We start from the raw sequence: 13,586 nt of genomic DNA, 5'->3' as shown, positions 1-13,586 counted from the left end.
TTAAGTTTGATAGAATTCAAATCTATAGAAAAGTTGCAAGAACAGTACAAAGTCCCATATGTCTTTTCACTCAGATTTACCAGTTCCTGACACTTTTGTTCCATTTATTTTTTCATCATCTCTCTCTCTACATTTATGTGTATTCCTATTGCACTTTCTGACCCATTCAGGAGTTAACTGGGAACTTTATGCTCTTTTATCACTAAATGATTTCACAGATATTGTGTAAGAACAAGACCACCTTCTTACCTAACATTGGTACAATTGTCAAATTAGGAAATGTATCGCTGATGCAGGACTGTTAAGTGATCCAAACTTTCAGTCCTTGAATTCCTGTCATTATTGGTCTTGCTCTATTGGCTTTCTGTATTTTGCCATTAGCTTTCAGCACAGGATTTGCAAATGTCATTTGGTGTCCCAGAGAATTCCCTGGGTCCCAGACTGCAGTCAGAATATTAACTCTTCTCACTGCCTGTTGGCAAAATTGTTAACAGAGGTGAATGTCGTGTGATGAGGTGGCAGCTGGCATTCTTTGTGGGTGCATCTATGAGAGGTTTCAAAAGCCTCGTGTCTTTTTCATGAGCATGTAGCAGTGACATAATTAGAAAAATCACATTTTAAAATAATACACCACTATGGAATAAGCCATGAGCCAAGAGTGAAAAAAATGTGCAGAACATAGTAGTTCATAGTCAGCTTACTGCCGCTGTAGTTGTCCCCTCCTCTGTGTCCTGTCACCACTGCTGGGCTCCCTCCTGGCAGTGTGTGTCACTCACCCCTGTCTCCCACCTCTCCCTCCCCACTCAGACTCAGTCCCTCCCAGGTTTCCTCTGCCTCCGCTGCTTATCAAATACGATTTTCCCTTTTCCACTCAAAAACAACATTAGGTAACATACAAAGGTACGTTCCATGAATTATACATTTCATCAAGTCACAAAATATTGAGGGAAAGTGGATATGTGAGTACATGTGTTTCTTTTTCATAAATGGTGCTCATTGGTGGTAGAGAAATATACGTAACTTATAAATGAAGACTAGGTGTATCAAAGGAAGTTCAGTTGGGGATTAACAGACACACGTTACTTCACATAAAACAGATAAACAAGGACCTACTGTAGAGCTCATGGAAATATATTCAGTTTCTTGCAATAAAATATAATGGAAAAGGGCCTGAAAAGAAAATGTATATATGTATGTATACGTGTAACTGAATCACTCCACTGTACACCTGAAACTAACATTGTAAATCCACTACACTTCCATAAAAATAAATATAAATAAATAAAAGTTGGGGTACTTAGATTATGTTACACCTCTGGGGCCATATCCTGGCCTCCGTACTTGCTAACCCTATGACAGAGGGTAAGTTGCTTAACTTCTGTGCCTCATTCCCCCTCTTTTTTATTGACTTAGAGTCGATTTACAGTGCTGTGTTAGTTTCAGGCATACAGCATGGTGATTCAGTCACACATACACATATATATATACTCTTTTTAATTACAGGTTACTACAAGACACTGAATATAGTTCCCTGTGCTATGCAGCAGGACCTTGTTGTTAATCTATTCTGTACATAGTAGTTTGTATTGGTTAATCCCAAACTCCCAGTTATCCCTCTCTCCTCCCTCCCTTTTATTTCTCATGAAAATGGAGTCACAATAATACCTACATTATAAAGTTTGTAAAAAAGGATTTGTGTGATCATTTGCACAGGAAAAATAGTGCTCAGAAAAGTAACTGTAAACAGGGAGAACTTACACATTAAGTGTTGTCAGGTGTGATGCCCAAAGTCACAAATGTGGGTCTATTCAGGGATGTAAACTGGCTTGCTCTGGGCTCGCTTGTACCCTGTTCATCCCAGAACTCTTCCCTCTGGGTAAAACATCTCAACATGTTCAAGAAACAACAATGTGGGAGTTTTTGTTAAACTAGTGCAGGACGAAATATTTAGGAAGTGGGATACTGTGTTCTGGAAAGCTGCGTTTAAAATGTACATGAAGAATAAAATAAAATAAAATAAAATAAAATAAAATAAAATAAAATAAAATAAAATAAAATAAAATGCACATGGTTGAGAGCATGATCCAAAGCCCCCTTTCTTCCTCCCAGAGCTTGCTGGTCTCTCCCACCCAAGGCTGGGGCAGAGCTGGTCCACTGAGAGCTACACAGTTTGAAGGCACTGAAGCAGCAGGTGTCAGGAGCTGAGACTTCCTGCACCCACCACTCTTGTGTGGGCTGGAGTTTATCCTGGGAGTCTGGAATTCTTTGCCGAGGGGTGCCAGTTCATGTGCCAATCATTTGCATTTTAGATTGTGCAGATGGTGACCAGAAGTATGTCGAGGTGAAGACTGGGACCGATGTTCAGCTATGACTTAGCTTATGGGCTGTTTGCCTTCCTCAGAGAGATTATAAAATAAATCATGCCTACCATCTACCCATGAAAAAAATGACACAGAAGGGCTGCTGCCTCAAAATGGTGTGTTTTCTCCCTTGAGATGAGCTTGACTGGTGATACCACCATGTGACACATGTCCTGTCTTTTCTTTTCTTTTTTCTTTTCTTTTCTTTCTTTCTTCCTTTCTTGAGTTATAGTCAGTTTACAATGTTGTGTCAATTTCCAGTGTGGAGCACAATTGTTCAGTTAGACATGAACGTACGTATATTCATTGTTTTTGTTGTTGTTGTTCTATTTATTTATTTAGTGAGTTAGTTAGTTAGATACATGTCCTTAACTCTTCTTCAGATGAAAACAAACATACTTTACAGGTCTTTTCCCTCTTTCAATTGAAACCACTCTTCCACCACCATCCTTTGTGTCCCAGTCAGGCCAGCTCCACGTCTTCACAAGCACCTGCCCTCACTCTGCTCTTGGCAGCGGGATTCCCACGGGACACCTCCCAGTCTCCCCGAAACACTCCATCTGTGGCCTGAGGGCTACTTCTCCTCTTGTTCAAAGAATGTCAGAAACATTTCAAGATTCAGTTAAAATTCTTCTGTTTTAAAAATCCTCCAGGGGCCAGTTATTCTGTTTTGAACTTGTGTACTTAATTCCTTTCCTACTGGCCCCTTGGTTTGTTTGAATTTTGCCTCCGACCTGTTTCCCAGGGGCTGTGGAAGTTATTGATCATTCTGGTCATGCCAAGCTGCTTTCTCTCATCTCACTAAAGTGTCAATTTTCTGCCTCAAAAAATAAAATCAAAATAAAACACTGTTTTCTTCTCTTCTGTTAATTAATTAACTTCTCTTCAAATAGTAGCACAACCGAAGCTTCTACATTATGGTTAGTATCTTCCACATGAAAGATGATAGAGGGAAAAAAAGTGGAAAATAGAAAGGTAGTATGGTTTTAATAAAAAGATTTAGAGACAAAGAGGAAAAGACAGATAGAAAGAAGATGGAATAGCCTTAATACTTCCCTGCAAAATGGCCTTAATCACAAATAAAACAAAGTAAGGCTAATAATAGCTACCCCAAAACAGAGAGGAAACAAAACCTAAAACTCAGTATTATTTTCAAATTTAGTCATTGTTATCATCAAGCCACAGTAGAGTGGGAAATAAAATCCAGAATTCCTTTAAGCAATTAGTAGTATTTCCAATTAATACATGTATCAAAATAATGGAAATAGAAAATCTTTTTTTGGCATATACCACTGTAATAACTTTTGCAGGAAAAAAACCATCAATGGATGCCAAAGTTTGTGGCCAAAATTTCTGTATAATGGGGAAAAGGATATTTTCACATGTTTGTGTCTCCCCCCAAAATACTTCATAAATAGAAAAACTAATTTTGTAGTGAAGAAACCTGCTGGATATCATTTTAGTCAAGCTTTCATTTAACAGCACAGATAATGAGACATATCACTGTCACACACACCTCAGTATGAGGCACTGAGGAGGGCACAGAGCCACGTCTCTGGTGTTTTTGAAAAAAAAAAAGGCAATTTAAACATAAAACTGAGGAATGTCAGACAAACCCAAATGAGGGAAAATACACAAAATGGCCTCTCTTCTTCCAAAGTGTCAAGTTCATGAAGGACAGGAGGGCTGGGAACTGCCCCAGATTAGAGGACACTGAGGACAGCTGATGACTAAACCCAGTGTGTGTCCCGGACCAGAGAAGGGACATTGGTGACTGAAGGGTGAAGCTCAAATAAAGCCTGTAGGTTAGTCAGTGACGTCTCGTTACTGTTAACTTCCTGGGTCTTGATGACTGAGCTATGACTTTATAAGACATTTGTCTTTGGAGAAGCTGGGTAAAGGCTAGATGGACAATATTTGTAATATTTTACCCTTTTTGAAAGTCTAAAATTATTTCAAAGTAAAATTAAAGTGTGAAATAATGGAGAGTACAGGTGACCTCTAATTAAGAATGGAGGTTTAAAGATAAATTCAGGATCTCGAAATAAAACTTTTGGAAGTGGCCTCTTTCTTCTTTTATTAGTTACAAAGTTATAACAGACTTGTCCAGTCAGCAAAGAATGAACTCTTTGGGTGTGTATTTAACTAAAGAAGATTACATGGTTTATGGGGTGTCTCTGGAACTGTAATGGTCTTGGATGACACTTGGTCAGCCTTCTACTTTTATTTTGAGGTTGTTTTGTTTTCTGCATCTAACACCAAATTAGAAGTTTAAAATTTCATTTTCATCCCAGAAGGAATGGCACACTGATGTGAGACCACTCACCTGTCCTTTTAATCTCTTCCTAAACTAGAAATACACACACACAACATATACCCTGAACATCCAGTTGCTTGGTATCCAAACTATATTTAGAAAGGTGTGACCCTAGAATTTTTTTCTCTCAGACTAACTTAAGAGGAAGATAACAGGCTATTTGTACTCAAAAGGACAATAAATATTTTTGAACATTGGTAATTACTTCCAGAACCTAAAATTTAAATTGTGAAAAATCCTACAATGTAGATACAACCAGTAGCTTAGCTTTTTATAAGTCATCTGTATCTAGGGAAACTCTCCAGGGTATTTCTTAAACCTGATGTTTAAAAATTTATCTATTTACTTTACAGTTGGAGCGCTGTGATTCGGATTTCGTAGGAGTGAGCACAAGGACCCTGCCGAGCGCCCCCCGGAGGACGGGTTAAGGATGGCCACGCGCTGTCCCGCCGTCCCTCCCGCAGGACGGGGCGTCTGTATCCCGCGTCTCTTCTCTTGCATTGAAGGCTTGTCATGTCAGTTTCAAAGTCTGATTGCTAAGAGCTCGACAGCTTCCCTATGACATGGATCGCCCACTCGGCATCTAAGCCACCAGGTAGGAGAGCAGCTACCCGCGGGGGAGACTGTGTGGAGAAGCCCTGAGAATACGTGGAGAGGGACAGTGCGCCCACCCAGCCGACCTTCATATTGCGCCCACCAGAGTCTTGGGCACGTGGAAAAAGCCTTTTCGGGCTAGGGACTGGCTGCTGCCAGCTGAATGCCGTGTGACCCCAGCCAACCCCGGGAGCAGAAGCATCACTCAGCTGAGTCCTACCTAAAGTTCTGACCCATGGATCCTGAACACAGAGAGGATCATTGCTTTGGGATGCTTTAGCGTGCAGCCACAGGTACCCAGAACACACGGGTGTGAGGAATGCTCTTTGATGGGCATGTTTAAGACTGCGCTTTCTGAACTAGTCTCACCTCACCTTTAGAAACTGAATCTCAAATACAAGTCTCAATACACCCAGATTAAGACAGAGAAAGACAAACACTCTATGGCAAATACTATATGATATCACTTATATGTGGAATCTAAAAAATAATAGAAATGAAACTATACACAAAACAGAAAAAGACTCACATAGAAAACAAATTTATGACTGCCAGAAAGGGGGATGCAAATTGGGCACATGGGATTAAGAGACACAAGCTACCGAACATAAAATGGACAAGCAATAAGAATTTACTGTGCAGCATGGGGAATTATACCCAATATCTTGTAATAATCCATAATGAAATATAATCTGTAAGGAAAAGGCCAGCAAACAGAATCCCTATACTGTACACCTGACACTAACAAATATTGCAAATCAACTCTACTTCAATTTTTAAAAAAGGAATCATAATTTCCAGACTCCTTTGAAGGTCTCTGTATGTGGTCAAGTGACAAAAATTCCCTCAGAGATAGAAATGGAAACGCCGTTTGCACTCTCGGGAGAATGTCCTTAAACCATCTCTTCTCCCTTCTCTGGGAGGGGGTGTGTGTGGATGGGATTATTGGTGTCGCAGCCTCATCAGGAGCCTTGAAGACAAGGACTTCGCCCTTGAGGTGTGAGATCTTAGTGCTGCCAGGATCACAAAACTTGGTGAGTTCAAGAAGCTAGTGCAAGACAGGAAGCTGGGTGCCCCAGAGCGCCAAATGTGTCTTCAGATGAATGGATGTCTGCAGAGAAGGCAGAGGCACTACCCCCGAGCTGAGAGCATCACCTGGTCCCGTCCCGAATCCTCCTTTCCTCCGTTTTCTTTTTCATTTCCCCCCTTCCCCTTGCCTCCCCCTTCCTGCTTCCTTCCTCCCCTCCCCCAGCTCATCCACAAGGACTGGCTGTTGACCCTGCTCAGGCCTGGGTGCGGGTGTGGAGGGGTGGTGGGGACCGGAGCCCCGCAGCGGCCCAGCAGTGCTCTCTGGCGAGACGGCTGCCTTGTGCTCTGTGAAAGGGCGGCCACAGGCTCCGCAGCCCAGCCGCACGGTTCTCCCCATCACTGATGGAGATGAAGGAGAAAGACAGTGTCCTTTGCCTGTGGTTGTTAGCTGAGGCCACCATCCAGGGATGCGAGAGGAGCTCTGCAGTCAAGGGTGGACTCCAATATGAAGCCAGCCCCCAGCTGTCAGGGGCTGCGGGCAGCACGCACCTGTGCCAAGGAGAAGCCGAGGGACAGCTGGCCCAGGCTGCAGGTTGAGGTGACTGTTGAAAAAAGCATTTAGATGCTGGATGGGGTGTCCGTGCCCACCCCTGCCTTTGTGAATGGACTGCGCTCTTCCCCAGCCTTCCTGCCCCCAAGGGTGTTGTTCAAAGCCTGAACCACCTGAGGTGGGGGTGAGTGGATTGTGCTGTCAGCTTAACTGGAAGAGACAAAAGTTGAGGGTCCCACACCCTGCCCTTTTCAGGGAGTCAAATAGAAACTTTACTCCCTAGAGAGGACAATCTCTGTCCTCCAGAGATTTGGGGAAGCACCTCTAAAAAGGTGGGGGTGAGGCTCTCCTTCCTGATAACAAAGCTTCCTACTCTGCTGCATCCTTCTCGGGCAGCAAAGGAGATGGATCCTAAGCTTTTAGGTCACCCAGCGAACGGCTCCATAAAGTTCTCTGTCGCCAAATCCCATTCGGGACTGTGGAAGGACAGTCTCATTTGCTCCCAGCAATGGAGAAGCAGGCCTTGCTGCCACTGCTGCCACCAGTTGGAGGCCCTCGGCTTCCTGGCAGCTGTGCTCCATCGTTGGTCATTTCTCTCTGCACCAGCCAACCCCTGGTACCAGGTGTTTCGAGTGCTTGGGAAGTTAAGAGTATTCAGGGACACACAGCAGTGACTAGGCACGTGGGCTCTGTAGGTGAGCTTTTTGGGTTCTGTTCTTAGTTCTTCACAGATGTATTAACTTAGCAGGTGGCTTAACCTCTGTGTCTATTTCTTTATCCCTGCTTGGTGGGGGCAGATTAATGATAGTCCCTGACTCTCAGGTTTGTTTTGAGGATTAAATGAGCCAATCTATGAGAGATTTAGCAGTTCCTGGCACATAGTAAATAATGGTCACTCAAACATTAGTAACCTTAGGAGCTTGACTGAGACAAGAGTTATAGCAAAAAGTCACGGTGCGTAACACTTCCATGTATAATTCCATTTCAGATTACTTTCAATGCTTAGTTTTAGAGACATTAAGGTGTGGCTGTACTTTTAAGAGTTAGGTTTCATTTCTGAGAGTTTTTAATGTCTTTCTACGAAGTCAGTGGATGGGGGAGCATTTCCAAACAATGAGATAACCCGGGTAGTAAACAGAACAAAAACATTAGTGTTTCTTCTATGCTAGGTCCCTTCTACTTCACTCTTAAGGTCTGCATTGCGGTGAAGAATCATTTGCGCTGCCTGGTTCTAAAACAAATTGTAAGGAATGGTCATCTGAGAGGTTTGTAGTTAGTTCTGCTTTGCAGTGTCTAATTTTAATTTATTCTCATTCTAGGCTTTTGGTTACTCCCCTTCCACCCTATCCCTTAATTTTATTTTTTGAAAGAGTCTGCATTTCAAGCTGCCAATGAGAGAATGTGATTACAGAAGGGAGGGCTCCTCATTCCAGGTAACTTACTCTGTAGCTGTCACTAGGAAAGCCATTCGGAGTCAGGCTCTGACATGAGAAGCCCTTGCTTACTCAGTAGTCAAATCATAAAGTTTAAATCAAAAGTAGCTTTATTTAGGTAGACACAATATGTGAATGCCTTAACTTATAAAGCCAGCATTCTTTAGAGGTCCTAAAACTTGCATTACCTTTCCATTTAATTATGCATTTTAAAAGCTGTTCTATGAGGAATAAACCTATTAAAATGAGAGATTTTGTTTTCATTAGGTCTTCATTTAGCCCTCAGTAAAAAGTAATGGGATGCAGAGTAATCAGTAAAATATATACATTACTTTCAATGAGTTTTATTCTGTATACTGTAAATATTTATGTAATTTTAAGTCCAGAGAAATAGTAACTAACTTTCAGTTTATAGTTTATTTTTCAATGTGAACACACGATAATTAGGATACAGCAGAATTTTGTGTCTTGCGAAACTTTGAACTATGTTTGTGTGTTTTTGACGTAGCTCATCAGAACAGTTGCTACCCTTGAAAGGAGCCTTCAGATGTATAATGGTGTCAACAACGAGTGTGTCTAATGGCAGCAGGCAGCAGAAAGCTCAAAGAGATTCCAGGACACTGTATCCATGAAAGGGGATGGTAAATTTTGGCCCCATCCTGGTTTTGTAAACAGAGATGTATTGGGACACCCCTGTGCTCATTCTTTACCGTATTGCCTGTGGCTGCTGCCACAGCTACAAAGCTGGGTTGTTGCAACACAGACCGTGGGGCCCAATAAAGTAAAAAATATTTACCGTATGTTCCCTTACAGGAAACGTTTGCCAGCCCCTTCCATAGAACCTCGAAGTCCCTTCCTTAAAAATACACTTATGACCTCTTCATTATTTCTTAGCCCAATGGTTCCCAAACTGTCTTCTGCACAATATTGTCTAACTTAATAAGTGTTGTGGGGAAAAGATCCATGCTAACAGTAGTTTTCCCTTTGTAGTTTATTTTAAAATAAAATTTAAGACTACCAAACTCATTGCTATGGCTTTTATTTTTATGTGATAACCTACCTTTATGAAAAGATGTCCCAAGCCTGAGAGCACCAGGACATCGAGTGAGAGATCGCCCGATATATGAGCATGCGGTGCTCCACCTGTGCCTTGGTGCCCAGGCAGCACTCACACAGACACTGACGAGATGCTTGGTAGCATCTCTTTGATGATGGCTCATCCTCTGTGCCCTGTCTTATAATTTCAACACATTTGTGATACTCAATGTTTATTCTAAATTAACCTTGTTTTGTACCACAAACACATTGCCTATGGATGTGTTGCTGAAACAAGGAAGTCTTAAACAAGAAGTAGAATATTTTTTGTTATCAAATTGTGTCTGTATCAAGTGATCAAAAGGTCGGAATATTACAAAGTAAAGATGAGCACTGCAGCCTTCCATTTCTAAAAATTCAGGAAGTGAGATTTCCAGGACCAATTTTATGTCCAATTCCAACAAAATAACATTTAGTAAGAAACCACTAAGAAGAAAATATGATGAAAGTTATTTGTCTTTTGGATTTACATACATTGGAAATAGAGTTACACCTCATGCTCATTGTGTGTTATGTAAGCAAATTTTATCGAAAAGCTCTTTGGCCCCTACTAAGCTTCGAAGACATTTGGAAACCAAACATGCTGCATATAAAGACAAAAACATAATCTTTTTCAAGCAACATCTTGATTCACCTGAAAACTATAAACCCCCAGCACCTAAAATTGTCGATACAGATCATGGAAGCACTAGAGAAGCATCATGCAGTGTCAACTACCATGCAGCCCCGAGCGGAGAGGCTCACGCATCAGAGAATTGCTCAGCAAGCCTTGTGCAAAAGACATCGTGATGCGGGTGTGTGACGGACAGTACAGTAGAAACAAATAGACGCGGTGCAGCTGTCAGACAGCACTGCTGTTGAATTGAGGATCTAGCTGCTGCCACTGAAGAAGGAAGGGCCTGTTTGTCGACGGAAAACCTGCAGCGCATTCTCACTGCAGCTCCACGAACCAGCCAAAGTCTCAGGACGTGCTGTGCTGCTCATGCTTGTTCGTTGCAGGTTTACCGAGTGCACTGAGGACGACCTGCTCTTACGTGGATCTTTGCAGGGAATGCCGTTGGTGAGGACATTCTCAACTGTGTCCACAGCTTTACGGAAAAATGTGAAATTGAATGGGGAAAATGTGCTGGTGTTCGTAGTGATGCTTCTAGGGTGATGGAAGGGAAAATTGCTGGGGCTGTCACCTGGATAAAATATGTGGCTCCCGAAAGCACCTGTTATACAGACATGCACTTGCAGTTAAAATAATACCTGCATCTCTGGAAAACGTGCTTGATCAGGCAGTCCAAATCATCAATGATATTAAAGCTCAGCCACATCGGTCCAGACTACTAACAATTTTATGTGAAGAATTGGGTGCCCAGCATACAGCACCTCTAAATACAGAGGTGAGGTGTCTTTCCCGATGTAAAGTTCTTGTAAGATTTTGTGAGCTTCGTCATGAACTATTGGTTTTTGTGGATTCTGCTTTTTGAAGATCTGATTAACAAATTCATAGTGGTTGCTAAGACTTGTATATCTTGCAGATATTTTTACTAAATTATATGAGGTTACTCTGTCAATGCAAGGGGGAAATGTGACAGATTTTACAGTATTTGATAAATTATCATCAAAAGAAAGCTGTTTTCCTACACTCAGTGACTAGTCCTATGGTTGATGGAGACACTCGCAGGGCTGCTGTGCAGCACCCCAGGGGTTTGTGTTCTGTTTTGTTAATATTTTCCTGTAACAAAGGATAAGAGTGCTTGGGTTAGAAATCCATCTACAGTAACTTAAACCAGCCTCATTAGTGGCATGGAACTTTGAGAGCCTGATTGATTTAACATCTGATTCCCAGGTGAAGCAAAATTTCACTGAACTTTCAGGAAATGATTTTTGGAGCACCCTGAGTCAGGAGCAGCCAAGCGTTGCGAGGCGTGCAGGTTGTGTACTGCTTCGTTTGCTACATGCACCTGTGTGAAGCAGGATTTTCCTATTATGCTGCAAAAAAAAAAAAAAACCCTGAAAAAACAGGAAAAGACTTAATGTGGACCTTACTTAGCAACACCACACCTAACATTAAGTGGATATTCCTCCTCATGTCCGCTTCCCCCTACCTGGTGTTCCATCACCTCCTGTCCCTCTCTAGGACTTAACCCCCACCTCTCTATCACTCACACCCTCTGTCTCCCTGCCTGTGTCTTTCTGTCTCTCCCCCAGGCCCTCCGGCCCTGAGCAAAGGTTCAGCCCTGTCCAGGGTCACAGGGCCCCAGCTCTCCCAGCCCTCCCACCCTCACGGCCAAGTTCGAGCCCTGGCCCTGCTCACAGAGGTGGAGCCGGTTACAGAGCTGCTCTCACTGGCATTTACTGCTGCACCGCTGTTCCCCCCCTTCCCAGGCAGTGCAGTCTCACCTTGACCTGTTGGTGGCCCAGCCTGGACCCTAGAGCTGCTGCAGGGCTGGCCGCCTCCCCAACCTGGAAGGAGGGAGGGCCCCGTGGGCTCCAGGGACAGCTGGTGCAGAGTGGAGTGGACTCATTTTATACCCAACACCACCTCCCTGGCAGTGGTGGCGCCCCACCCACTGACCCTGCCCCGCCCACCTCAGAGTTAGGAGGTTGTGGGAGGATGAAGGGCGCTCACGGGCTCACTGAGAGCACTGCCACCCTCAGCCCCCCTCAGGGCCTACCTGGAGCCGGGGCGGCCGGGCAGATGACACGCAGCGTGGGGACACGGGCTTGGTCAGTGCGGGGCCTCTCGCTAGATGCCCGTGGCCCCTTCTGCACCTCATCTGTTCCTCATCATGAGACACGGCCACTTCATTCTGATCATCTGGCTCACGACCAGATGCCCCTGTGACTGACAGGTCCACCTGCCCAGTGAGTGTTTGCAGACTGAAGCTGCACAGCCGTCACTGGATCAGACACAGGCTGTGCCCGCCGCCCAGAAGCAGCCCCGGGGCCCCTATGATCACTGCTGCCCCACAGGGGTGACCTTGCATCCGCCCTGTCATCCTAGTTCCTGCTGGTTTGTGAATTGTGTGCCTGTGAATCACTGTGTGCCCTCGAGAGTGTGTGACCACTGGTCCTCCAGGAAACAGACACTGACACAGAGAACTGTGACAGATTCATTAGGGATGACAATAGGAGACAATAGCAGAGGTGGCAGGATGGAGCAGGGAGACATTTAGGCCGTAATGCACCTCCGACATCATCTCTAAACACATCGTTGCCACAGCTTGGGGTCCCCTTCAGCTTTCAAACTTCCTGGGCTGTAAGGCAAAAAGAAATATTTATTTTAATAGGATCTTATTTTTTCCCGATTTTGTCTTCTCTAACGTATGCATGGCCTCTGACAGACACTGCAGTCTGTGGGTGCAGCTCCATGTCTATATATAATGGAAATAATTGTTTTCACATCTCGGACACAGATCTGAAAATGTGCACATTCTCATTATTACATTTCCTTCTTTAACTTGTAGGACCAGAGGTTTAATAGAAGAAAGTGACCCTTCACCTTATCTCTAAAGCAGAGAATAGTAAGCTTTGGGCCTGAGCTCTTAGATCTTCAGTTTAATTTAATGTACTTCCCGAGGTCTCTTTTGATGATTCTGTGTGCAGACACTTTCTTTTAAACTATGAGAATGCTGAGTGAGAAATATGTCCCAGTCATATTGCAAAACAATGTGTGTGCTTCACCTGATCTTCCTCACAATGACATCAGGAGCCAGTGTTACCCCCGGCTCACAGACAACAAAGCTGAGACCCTGTGGGGGCCCCAATGGGTCTTGGTGTTGGGGGCTGAACTGCAGGAATTCAAACAAAGAATCAGAAATTGGATCTTCACACATAAACATAGAGATGCTAAGCTGGCAGTGGGCATGGTGACAGGAGGGAGCAGGGGTGTGGGGACGGGGTCTTGGAGGGGGTCTCCTGACCACTCCTGACTTCCCCTAAAGAACCTGCTTCATGCTGAAGGGCAAGGCACGTGCTCAGCTTATCTGAATCCTGCCTGTACTTTTCAAATCACCGGGGCAGAAGAAAACTTTAGCCACACAAAATATTCTGAAAAAAACAAGGTAAATTTCACTTTCTCTGATATCCAGAGATTTCTTTCATCCAGATCTAGGACTTTCAGAAACCCAAGAGAACAATCATTTGTATATGACGTTGTGAACTGAGGGCTTTCTGGAGGCAGTGGGTTCTGACGGGGATATGTGCATGGCTGCACT

The sequence above is a fragment of the Vicugna pacos genome, chromosome 36 (genome assembly GCF_048564905.1).
Source record: "Vicugna pacos chromosome 36, VicPac4, whole genome shotgun sequence".
NCBI classification, from domain to species: domain Eukaryota; kingdom Metazoa; phylum Chordata; class Mammalia; order Artiodactyla; family Camelidae; genus Vicugna; species Vicugna pacos.
This window is presented reverse-complemented; position numbering follows the sequence as displayed.